We start from the raw sequence: 12430 nt of genomic DNA, 5'->3' as shown, positions 1-12430 counted from the left end.
AACACTGAGGATTAGCCTGATGCAGCAGCCCCAAAGTAAATGTCACAGGGTAAGATGTGAAACCAGATGCTCCACAGGTAGGATGTGAAACCAGATGTTTTCAGAAGGAACAAAAGAATGAGACACCACTCATTTTCAGTCCCTGTAGCAGCTTGGAGGACTACTTACCTACATTTTTCATTTATGTTTATTGGAGTGTGTCCAGAGGAGGGAGACCAAGATGATGACAAGCCTCAAGGGCAAGACTTGTGAGGAGCAGCTGAGGTCACTTGGCATTTTCAGCTTGGAGAAGAGAAGGCTGACAAGTGCCCTTATCACAGTCTACAACTTCCTTAAGGGGGGCAAGCGGAGGGGGAGGTGTTGATCTCCTCTCTCTGGTGACTAGTGGTAGAAAACGTAATGAAGCTGCATCAGGGGAAGTTCAGATTGGACATTTCCACTGAGAGGATGGTCAGTCACTGCAGCAGACTCCTCAGGGAGCTGGTCATGGCACCAATCATGTCAGAGTGCAAGGAGCATCTGGATGATGCTCTTAGTCATATGGTTTAGTTTTAGTTAGTCCTGCAAGGAACAGGGACCTGGACTCCGTGATCCTTATGGGTCCCTTCCAGCTTGAGATATTCTATTCTATATTCTATGAAAGTACACAGGTCTTGCTGAGCTAAAAAGTTCATTTTAGCAACAGACGTTGCTGAACTAGAAGGTTCAGCATAGCAACAGATGACTGGCAGTCGATCACTCTATACTACAAAAGCTTAGTCCCATCATTGATCAGGACTGATTCTAGTACACCTCCCTCCATAGACGTGTTTGGTATTCCTCCCTTGAGTGGGGATACCCCTCAAGGTTACCCCTCAGAGGCTGAGCGAAAGAGAGCGACCCACACTCATCGCCTGAGTGAACAACACCAATCTCTATAAAATAATTTTTTATCAAGCCAGCTTTGAATTATTAAGTAAATAATTGTAAAGAATAGTAGCTATAGGTTCTATACTGTGTAATAGATGTTCTGATTAGTGTCCTTTAGCCTGAACATATCATTATCAATTAAAATAAAATTGTTTTGTTTGCATATATTTCTCAGTTCCCTGAGAAATGACAATTGTGCAGTGCAGAGGTCTAAAAGGTTGAATCAATCCACAGAAGATTCACGAGCAGAAAAAAAATTCTTACTCACTAGATAAGTTTTTTTTCTATAGAGTCCAAGAAAGTGATCTACAAACACAGTAGGGCTGTGCATTAGCAGAATTAAAACCTGTTTTTCAGTAGGACTAATACAAAAAAAAGAAAATAGAAGTCAACACATAACAAGTTTCAGCTGCTTTTAAAAATTGTTTTAGTTTATCCAGTAAAACTTGACCGTCACAATGCAGTCAGTGTCAAAAAACAAATGACTGAGCTTCCCCACAGTGTTTCAATGGAATCAAACCCTATTAACTGCCTGCACATCAATATTCTTTTGCAACGACCACTTTAAATCTCAAGGCTAAAGACACACTCTCAAATGAAGTACATCATCAAGTACCAAATAATTTAAAAGGTCATGAAGAAAGTTATGCTTGAGTAGTGTTGTAACAAATAAGCAAACCAAACAAGCAATAGCTCACCCACTTCCCCTTTCTGCCTCACTTAGCACCATCCCTCCTTCCACACTCTGGGGTTTGAAACCTCAGATAATAAAAGCTGTCATGTGTTTATTAAGGTCATGAACATACAAACACCCGAGTGATCTTAATATCCTTGGTACAACTCCTGAACTCTATAAACCAGTCACACTGGTCTTTAAGAGCATCAGTAGCGCACATTTTATAACACACGTATAACTTTGACAGTGGCAATATTTGCACCCTTTCTAAATGTTTTAGAGGGGGGAAAAAGTGGAATTCAAGACTCTTCCACATTCACGTGCTTGCATCACATCTTACCGTAGAAGACCTCAGACAACATACCTAGATTACTTATGTATCAGAATTCTCTAAGTGTAACCTATAGCTGCTTTGAGAATCTAATTCAGACAGGCTTTCATGCATGACTAACATTAATCAACTTATAAATCTTGATGTAGAAGTTTAGCTTAAGAAAAACACAGTAATTTAATCAGTGTTGTACACTGCAGTTATATTTTGTTCATCACTACCCACAATACTGTATCATTAAGCACATTTAATTCCACATAAAGCAGTCAAGCAGTGAGCGCTAAAGCCTTTCTCAGACATCATTTAACCCAGCAAGCCTCAGACACCACTGGAAAAAGCATGCAATTCAAGAACAGGGGTAAATCCAAAGATAGCACAAGTTTGGAAATATTTCATGTCTCAATGACCAAATGCAACAAGCTTCTATTAGTAACAAAATTCTGTCATTGATAATACTAATTATTCATAGCGAGACATACTCCATAAAAGGACAGTGATTTTTTCAGATATGTATTACTATGTTAAATACAGAAATGCAATATAAATACAGGCTAATTTACTCCTCCATTATCCCCCTTTAAGTTCCAGTGGAATTGCTGTACTGAAATATGGATGCAAGACACTGAATGACTTCACCCCAACCTGGGAAAGTCTCTCTCCTCCACTCTCTTCTTTTGAGGCAATCAAACAAGCGTCCTTCATCCTTAGCAGGAGGTGTAAACAATGTTTACTGCTCTGTCCCTCACAGGTCATTTAATCTTATCTGTCCTCAATCAAGAGGAGGGCAATGGGGAGGTCAAAAAACTACACATCCCACACATGCTCTTGATCTGCAGCTTGTTGTTATTTTAGATTTCCATGAACCCTGAGGGTTCATCTTTCAAAATGTGAAATGAAAACTACGCAGTGTCTACTCTATGTAGCAAGAGAATTACTGAGGAAATCCTTATTTTCTTATTACTCCAAGAGTTACAGACTATCATTCTCACACAGAAAGCCACTAAAACCGAACCCTCCATTGTCCAGCAACAGTACAGGAAAGTGCAATTCATCTCTGAAGAAGCCTATCAATTGTCACTGCGCAGTGGCAGCGGAGAAAATGCTTTCCTGGGGAGTCCTGAGTCATCAGCCTGAACTTCTGCCACGTTCTTGCATTAGGCATTTGCCTGCTGAGCGGTTATTTGCCAACACAGCGAGAGATAAACACGTTAGCCATGAGGAGAACAGAAGCAGGGGGGGACACAACACACCAATAAACAAACACAAAACCATTGGCAAATAGTATAAAATCTTGTAAATAATCACAGACAAGAAGTGGAGATAATCCTTGCCCCAGCACACGTAAAACACAAGAGGTTCTGTAACATGCTCCTTCTAGGGACTCCTCTGAGGATTCAGAAGTACTTGCTTACATCTGGTACTTCAGTGTTCATACTTCTATTTTAACTTTCTTTTTGACCTGGCATTTTTTTTTGTTTGTTTGCTGTTTTCTTACAGCTTCATCAGGTGATAAAACCCTGAATTTGCTGTTCAGATCACCAACTAAACTGAACCATTTCGTATCAACTGAACTCAATTATTCTGTTTTAATTAACCACAAAAAGATCTAACCCATTAGAAATAAAGATTTCTCTTTCATCTTCCAAGCAAGTAACAGAGTATAAACATCAATCAATTCTGAAACACCAGTTAAAAATAAAACTAGCCAGATGTTTTATTACTTCAATATGTGTAGATGCCTATTGGAATAACCAGCATTCCTGCAAGAACTGCTGCCCATACTCCCCCTCCCCCATTTTGTTAATAGTGAGGTCATTAATGCAGTACACAAAATAGACCACGATGACAAAACAAATACTTTTAAAAGTCTGTTGATCAAGCGATATCAAAAAAGTGCTGTCAAGGGAGAAGGCAAAAAGATCACATGGGACAAAAAGATTGGGGGTAAAATGAGCGGTAATTTTTAACTTGGAAAAAGTTTAACACGGAAGGTACCTCAAAAGTCTATGCATTGGTTTGTCAAACCCTTTTCTCCAATTTTTTTTTGTCCCCCCTCCTCCTTGTAGCCATTGTCTACACCCCTTCAGTGCTATCTCAGGTGTGACTACATGGTCTATGCAGTCATTCCAGAGCTCAGCCCGATCTAGCTAGCAGAGGCTGTGGGCATGTTAACATTGTCTGACAGCCCACAGATTTTTAGGCCAAATTATATGTACAATTATGTAATGGCCTGTTTTATAGTCCATTATGGAATTTACAATATAGTCCCACAGAGAACCTACTGACGGGAAGAATAATGCACTTTTTCTTTTGTGAGTGAAATCTAATTATATGTTCAAATCTCCAAACATTTGAACTGCAATTTAAAAGAGAAGAAGGTGGATTAGAAAGCAAAGATAATAAGAATTAGACAGTCATAAGTGTCTGTAGTATGGCTTGGCAATGACTGTTTTACTTAAATCATACACATTCAAAACAACTCTCTTCACAGGTTAACATTTTCCTTGCTTACCAACAAGTACTGACCCAGTTCACTACAGCAATATCTACTGTTCCTTAAATGGGAGCTTACAAAATACTCCAACAGCCTCCAACTTAATTGAAACTTGTACAGTCAGTGAAAGGTAGAGGGAGGAGATAGTCACAATACTGAGGATGTAATTCTCTTCAGTTTAATGCAATCAATGTAAGCCATCATTCAAAACCCAGAAAGAGTCTTCACGGATTCAAAAGACAAATATTGAACAGTGCCCTCCCTTTTGGGGGATTAATACCAGTCACAAAACTATATTTTAATCAGACTCTAAAAATGTCTTTAAATTCATTCTCCTCTGCAAAAGGAGAGATTGCTATCTGCCATTGATAGAAAAAGAAAAGAATTTCAGTTTTACTCTAAGGGTAAATTCATCTTCATCTAGTGGCTAAGTTTATTTGAAACCAAGATTAGCACACATACCCATGGCAAACCATTGGAAAATGTAGATTCAAACTCTAAATCCACTGTCAAAACTAGAAGCCTTCCAAATGAACTTGTGCTATATTGTCATATTTGCAGATATCTGCGCTCTGTCATCCTGGCCTCTGTGTCAACTTTAGCTTTAATAAGCTCTGTAAATTAATTCTGAATTATTATTGAAAGAACTCCACTACAATTTAGAGCTTAGCAAGTCTTTTAACCACTTTTCAAATATGCATAACTAATCTATAATTTTATATTCTGGAACTGTGATCTTGTCATGAGGACGTGCAACTGCACTGCAGAGAAATCACGATTCAGATGATCACAACTCCTCCTACGCTTCTCCCATTATGTGAAGGATAGAAAATTATTTCACCTGCAAACCTTTCTTAAACTGGTTTTGGAAAATCTGTTATTTTACAAAACTCAACCCTTCAAGGCACATTATCTGAAAAAGTGTTCTTTTCAAATTTCAAGTGAGTTTCCAGACTTCTCTGTATGGAAATATACTTGATGATATCAACAGTGGATTTTAAAAAAAATTAATAATTTCTGGATTTTTTTTTTTAAATATTGTACTTTAAAGCCTCTTCCCCTCTTTGCCACTTTTCATACAGTAGTTTGATCTCATTACATGCCTAATAAGGAAAGACTAGTGCCATGTCTTTAACCAATTCTTGCTCATCTTTTGATTATTTTATTTCTTAAAGAGATTTTCAGAGTACAATTTTCTTCCTTATGTGACTTAAGGACAGACTAGTTTTATGAAGAGGGAACAAAGGTCCTGTCCTTTTTGCCAAGACCAAAGTCAAGGCCTTGTGTGAAGAAAACTGTTCATGCAATGCTTCCTTGGTGGGCAAGAAGGGACAGGAAGATTTAAGCCCAGAGAGCCTTCCATGGAACGTGATCATTGCTAATTAATTCCAATCACTTTATAGCTCCGAAGGACTGAAACACAGAGAAAATAATTTGAGTTTTATTCCTGAAAATGTTTGCTGCTTCTACGTTATAAGACAACGCATTAGTTACACATCTAATTTAGGGACATAATTGGTCATCACCCAGGCATGAAATCAGTTCTGAGCATTAAGATCTATTTTGAAGGACAATTTTTTTTGTTGGAAGATACTAACAAGTTGCTTGCACCAAAAGCATTACTGAGCATGCCACCGACTTTGAGAGAACGTATACAGAAGTGCAGGTATCTCTAGAAGAAAACACTTAAAGATTTCAGTAGTATGAAGGGTTCTGTCAATGTTTGTGTCATATTGCACACATTACTGGAAATATCCATGGCATTTGAAGCATCAATTTTGGATTTTCTTGATACGTTTGCAAGATTTATTTTGGTATATGGTACCTGGTTATCTTTCCACCAGAGAATTAGTTCAGATTAGCATTTGTAGTGCTCCAGATCTCTTTAAATCACATACTGTCTCCTCTTAACGCAAGCAACAGAGGAGCATTTCAGACCTTGCTGTCTTATCCTTTTCTTCTCTCCCAGGCATGTTGGGAGATGCAGTGCTTATGCAGTAGATATCGCATACAGAGTGCTGGGAGCTGCTTAGGGATACATGTGGAGTTTGCTAAAAGACAGTGTAAGTTTTATATGGAAAGTCCAGATAATGTTTTTGTTGAATCTTCTTCCACAACCTCTAAGGTGAGCAGTATTCAGGCTTTCTATCTATCTTACCTCTGATAACTCCCTGGCCTATACCCTCAGAGCTATTTCCGTAGAAAGCTGTACCTCCAAATTCATGGTAAAATGTGTACCTATCTTAGCAAGTTTGAGCATGCTTTCCAGTTAATAATGCTTATACATTAAGGGCAGAGTCCATTATCACACTACTCTGTCTTCAGGCTTACACTATAATGTGTTGATGAATCACATACACAGTACATAGGTCTTGGTCAATGTCACTCCAAATCAGTCCTCCTAATTAGAAACTGCATCTCTCTTTCTAAACTTAGTATAAAAAAAACCCAAACAATATAAATTGCTAAATACTTGATTAATAGCTTGCTGATCTTTCAAGTGCAAGGAATTTTATCCACAGACAGTGACAAAAAAACCAGAACACTATTAGGAAAAAAAAAACCACCCAACACCTTTAAGTTAATCTGCCACCAACTACACTATTTCTATTTGTCTTGTATTGTTACCCTCGAGGCAAAAAAGCACAGATGTTTTTGCCTTGTTATCAACCTAGACTCTGTGTATAGATATTATATATTTATTAGATATACAATGGAATAGTACCTACAGAAGAATGCTAAAAGAAAAATAAATTTAACAAGCCTCACCAGTAAGGTACCTACCCAGAGATACCCAACTGGGCAAGCAAGAGGATTATGTCCAGGATTTTGCCTCTCCCATGAAGTACACCTAGACATTTGACTGGGGTGAAGAAATACCTCCACTCTCTCAAGATTGAGCCTATAGAATAATTAGCCCTTGAGGGCAGGTGATTTGAAATATATTTTCTCCTTTTTTAAAACCAATCAGAAGTTTCTTCTAAGTGTCACATGTAACATTGTTCATTGACCAAGGGACTCAAATCCTCATCTTTCCAGTGCATACCTTTAAAATATGACTGGACTTCTGTCAACATTAAGCCATTAAGTAGTGGAAGACACAAGCAAAATCCAATACAAGTACACCCCAACTGGTATATTAGCTGTAACAGAAAGATAAAAAGTAATGGGTATAGCAATAGCAAGAAGTGTTGGTACTGAGTGTCTTCACCACATTAAACTGAGCACATCAAACAGGTTATATATTTGGATAATGGAAAAAAAACCAGCGTGAAACTTCTTAAGCTAAAATCCACATTTCCTACTACTTAGATATCTTGCATAGAATGTAACATCCTAAGTGTTCTCCTCCTTCAGCGAGGCTTCACAGAACATTTTCTACATTTAGTTCATGAATAGTAACTACATCAGTGCATGCAAAGAACATTATGAACTGCTTACTGCATCAATTCAAACCATTTTCATATCACAGTAAGATGTGTGAGGGGGCTAGACCCTCAAATACTTAAGCAAAACAAGTTAGAAGTTGAGCTTCAAAGCACTCAAGTCAAAAAAAAAAAAAGAGAGACTGCTCAACAAGGTTAAACACCTCAAGTTTAGGGACTGTACAGTAGAGTGGTTTTAAATTGCAATTATTTCCAAGTCAAAATCACCTTCATCTATTTTAGAAAGAGGGAAATGTGTTTTGATTAGTTGTTTTAACTCCAGCTGTAATCCTAAGCAATACATTTCCTTGCTTCTTGAGAGGGCAGCTATTTACAGGATAGCAAGGGATTTCATTGCTGTAATGCATGTTTTCAGTTTGTTTGTATATGTTCATGAGCTGCTTTTTATGCTCATTTGAAGTAGTATTAAGTGCTTCAAAAATACTACACATTTATGTACAAAACCAAGCCTTAATGCAAGATGATTTCTCCAAAGAGAACACTGTAATAGAAGGCCATTCACTTAAAAACAAAAATGTTAAATTGTATATCTGTCTTCTCCTTTCTGATGGTGCTAATAATAGAGTACGACTAGAGAGCAAGCAAAGCACATGTATAGTTTAATATACAAAGAAACGTATTTTTTTAATGAAAATTTTTAGTAGCTCCTCATTTCAGGTACATACACGTTCCACTTACTCATCTAATCCTGTAGTGATTGTTTTCCAGAATACAGTCTTTGAAGACGCTGAATAATTTCAAAAACTGGGAAGCAGCTATTATAGCATAAATTGCTATAAAGTTTGAAGTTTGTCAGCAAATCAGTTCTACATCTACGGTAATATTGTATAACAGATTATAGAGGGAAGTTTCACTAGATTTTTATCATTTGAAGACCTAATATGGAATCCGTAAGTACCTAGTTGGGAAACAAAAACCATACAGTAATTAATGTACTATAGTATGCATGCATTGATTTTTACATAGACTATATTTTAGCAGTAATAGTGTCTGGCACCAGACTACAAATCAATAGGAGACACTATTGTGCCATTGGTTTAAAAAAAAAAAAACCCACAACAAAAGAAAACAATCTTTTGTTTAACTGGCACCATCAGAATTCTGCATCCCAGTTTTGCTATTGTAATGCTTGCTGTTATTTTAAATAAGATTCTCATTCCAAACATATTTTGCCAAATAAATACCCAGTCTTTTTGTACTAGTTCTGTTCTTCTCACAAGAAACATGCTACATGCTGTCAAATTTAGAAAAAGCAAAACACTAACATCAGATGGAAATGGGACGAAGTCTTCTGCATGTGAATATTCTTGAGGATTTGCATTTGACACCACAGTTCAAACACCATAATGTTATGCTTTGCTTTCCTTCATTGGTTTCCTCTTAGAATTGTTAGGCAAGTTTCAGACTAATATGTGAACAGAAGACGAGCAAGGATGAGTTTCCTGAAGAGGCATTACTGAATATTAAGAACAGAAGAGGGAGGAGTGAGCATGTCTGTACTCCAGCAAAAATCACTAGAAGAGTCAGCAATGCTTTCATTAGATCCAAAAGTGTTTCTTTTTATTATAGCTGAGAAAATTCAGAATTTCAAACAGCTGTAATCCAAAAGTTACTAATCTTCAAAGAAAAAGTTAAATCTGAAGCTTCAATATCTCATTTAAATCTTGGAAGAGCCCCAGGCTGAAGGGAACATAGCAAAGACAGAAGTTTTTGCCTGATGCTACCCACCAGCTGTTCTTTGGTAACTGTGGAGGTGTAGACCCATAACCTTGCACAAGGGAGTACCCAATCACCCCACAATACAGGGGGATAAGTTTAAGGGACAACTCCAGAAAAGCTGTGCTGGAGCAAGTGGCAGGCAAGTGACCCAGGATGGAGGCTATGGGGGCCAAACAAGAAAGGCCTGTGCAGTAATTTCATGCACTGGCTTTCATAGCCTTTAAAAAATAATTTTAAAAAATAAATCACAGTTTGTAGACTGTAACTTCACAGAATCCCATGAAAATTACAGAAGGAAAGAAAAATATTATGCTAGCAAGAGTTGTAAAGTATATAGAAATCCAAGAACAGCTATGGTACATATGAAGGATATTTTGCCTTATGTAAGGAATTATTTTACTTGAGACTGCAGGTCAGAACAGCCTCCAGAACAGTATAGCCAATATTATGGTATGCTAAAAAATTATCCAGGCAGAAAAAAAAGAATACTCAATTAAGATTCCTGTTACAGATAACACAGCCCATTTTAAAAAGGAAGGTCTGAAAAAAAGGAAAATAGCCTTAATTTAAGGAAAAAAGATCATTCTAAGCAGGCTTTCTCCAAAGCACCTACAGTTCTTTTACTTCCAAGGCAATACCAGGCCTGCTTCCACTGTCTTTTCCTACTAGTAGGATACAGCCAAAAAAAGCTGGCATGGGTCACTTAAAATCCATTGTCCTTAACACTTGACTTAGCACACAGGATGAAGCTGATGGAAGCAATATAATTGTCCATTTTTTATACTGTGGTTAGTATTTCAGTATTTTTAGAATAAAAGAAAGCAAATGGGATTATTATGTATGCTTATACTATGAGTAAAATAATCTAAAAATTAAATTAGCACAATAACCTTTAAGAGAAAGTATGTATGCAACCTCTGTAAAGGTTGCTGCTAATACACAGGAAAAAAAAAACATTGTTTGTTCTAGAATGTCTTTAGATTAGCCTGCTGGTTCTCTTACATACCAAAAGATTAGAGTTTAAAGGCTATTAGGGACCTACAGATCCCATTTCTGTCCGCAAGCGTTACAAGCACACAGTTCTGGAGAAAAAAAAGGAAGAGATCTCCCTGACAATTGTTTTCTAAAATACATTGCTAATTTCAGAAATATTCAGCCAATATTTCCATAGAGGATTGCAAATTAACTGTTTTACCATATAACAATAGATTTAAACCCAAGCAAGATACACTTAAGAAGCTTGTTAAACCAAGGACCTAATATTAGGAAATACTCCTAATTTGAAATTCTACCTTAGAGTTGAGGGTTGAAAGCATTCAGCAACTCCCAGCATTTGACTTGCTATTTTTAGCCGGGAAAGTGTGTGATCTAGTGCAGCACCATTTGCTTTTTTAAATTGATTGCGCTGTCTTTTCACTGGTAATAAATATACTATCCTAACACGATTTACATAAAAGTCTGGAACCAACACAGCATCAAGCTCAAATGCAGAACAGCAAATCTGTGTTTGAGTGACCTTTACGTACAATGTGCCCACAAAAACCTACTAACAAACAAAAGCTTTTTCAGGGCTGTCGGGTTTCACCAACACAAGTTTAGAAAGAATAAATCAAGATACAGCAGAAAAAGGAGTAATATACAGTGGAAAAATAAAACAAAACAGCACTCTTCAGAAGACAGGTTAAAGACAATCCAGCATTACACTCGCTCTGATCTGCTGGGTTTAGTATTCAAGTGGTTGAGACACTGATCATTTACATTTCAAAGAAAGAAAACTGAAGCTTGATGACGATGATCTTCCACAGAGTGTGGGTGAGACTGCTGAATTCTGCATGACCTGTATCCATGGAAGCAGAGGAAGCACCTTCAGAGCCCACCCTTCCCAGTACCATTCATGCTTTGGGTGAGAGACAAGGCTCAAGTTGCAACCACATTTACCAACATAAAACCCAACTCAAGCATAAAGGTAAACTGTTTCAAGACAACAAGGTCCTTGGTAAACCACTTTCTACAAGTATCAATACATCTGGAACTAAGTCTAGAAAATACATATAAACAATGGCAGGTTGTTCACCTGCAGATGAAGAAGTGGTGACTGAGCTAGCATGCATCTTGACTTCACTGATATTTTTTTTTCTGCAGGTACAACGAAACCAACAGTCTAACTGTTGATGTTTGTCACATTCCTTTGACTGACTACACCTGCAGCAGCAGATGTCAACATACCCCCCAACACCGTGTAGCACTAAATTTATCAGAGGAAGACCTGAACGCCTAGCTGCCAAATTTCACTATCTTAATACCGTGGGGCAGGGCTGGGGAGACACGCTTAAGAACAGGAAGCTTGTCTAATGGGCCCAGATTGTTGTTATCTGAAGAAAAAGAAGTGTTATATACAAGAACAACATTTGGCCATTCTCTTCTTGTTGAGCTTTTACATTGGGATCTAGTTTAGTGGATTTTAAAAAAAAAAAATTAAAAATTTTGTTTTGGTTTAGTTTTCTGGCATGTTTCTCCTTTACTCGCTGCTTAAAAGCGGATCATATGAAATCAGGTCTGAAAGGTTATCTAGGAGAATAAATGTGTGAGGTGTTCTCTTTAAAATCATGGTTGCTTCTGTCAGACAATACACCATCATACCTCTATCTGGGGATAAAGGAGGGCACTCATTTGTTTTCCCTCCTTTACCCTAAAGGTATCGATTTATAAACCACAATTCTTAGCTGAAGAGCTTCTTTTCCTGCACTCTCAGAAATGTATATAAACAGATATGAACAGGTAAGTAAACAAAAAGGAGAATACAACCTTTACTTCCTCCTTGGCACCTTAATATTTTCGAAAGAATGTCTTTGAGA

Source organism: Chroicocephalus ridibundus, chromosome 5 (assembly GCF_963924245.1).
Source record: "Chroicocephalus ridibundus chromosome 5, bChrRid1.1, whole genome shotgun sequence".
Lineage (NCBI taxonomy): Eukaryota > Metazoa > Chordata > Aves > Charadriiformes > Laridae > Chroicocephalus > Chroicocephalus ridibundus.
The sequence above is the reverse complement of the archived record's forward strand: the minus strand, read 5'-3'. Positions refer to the sequence as shown.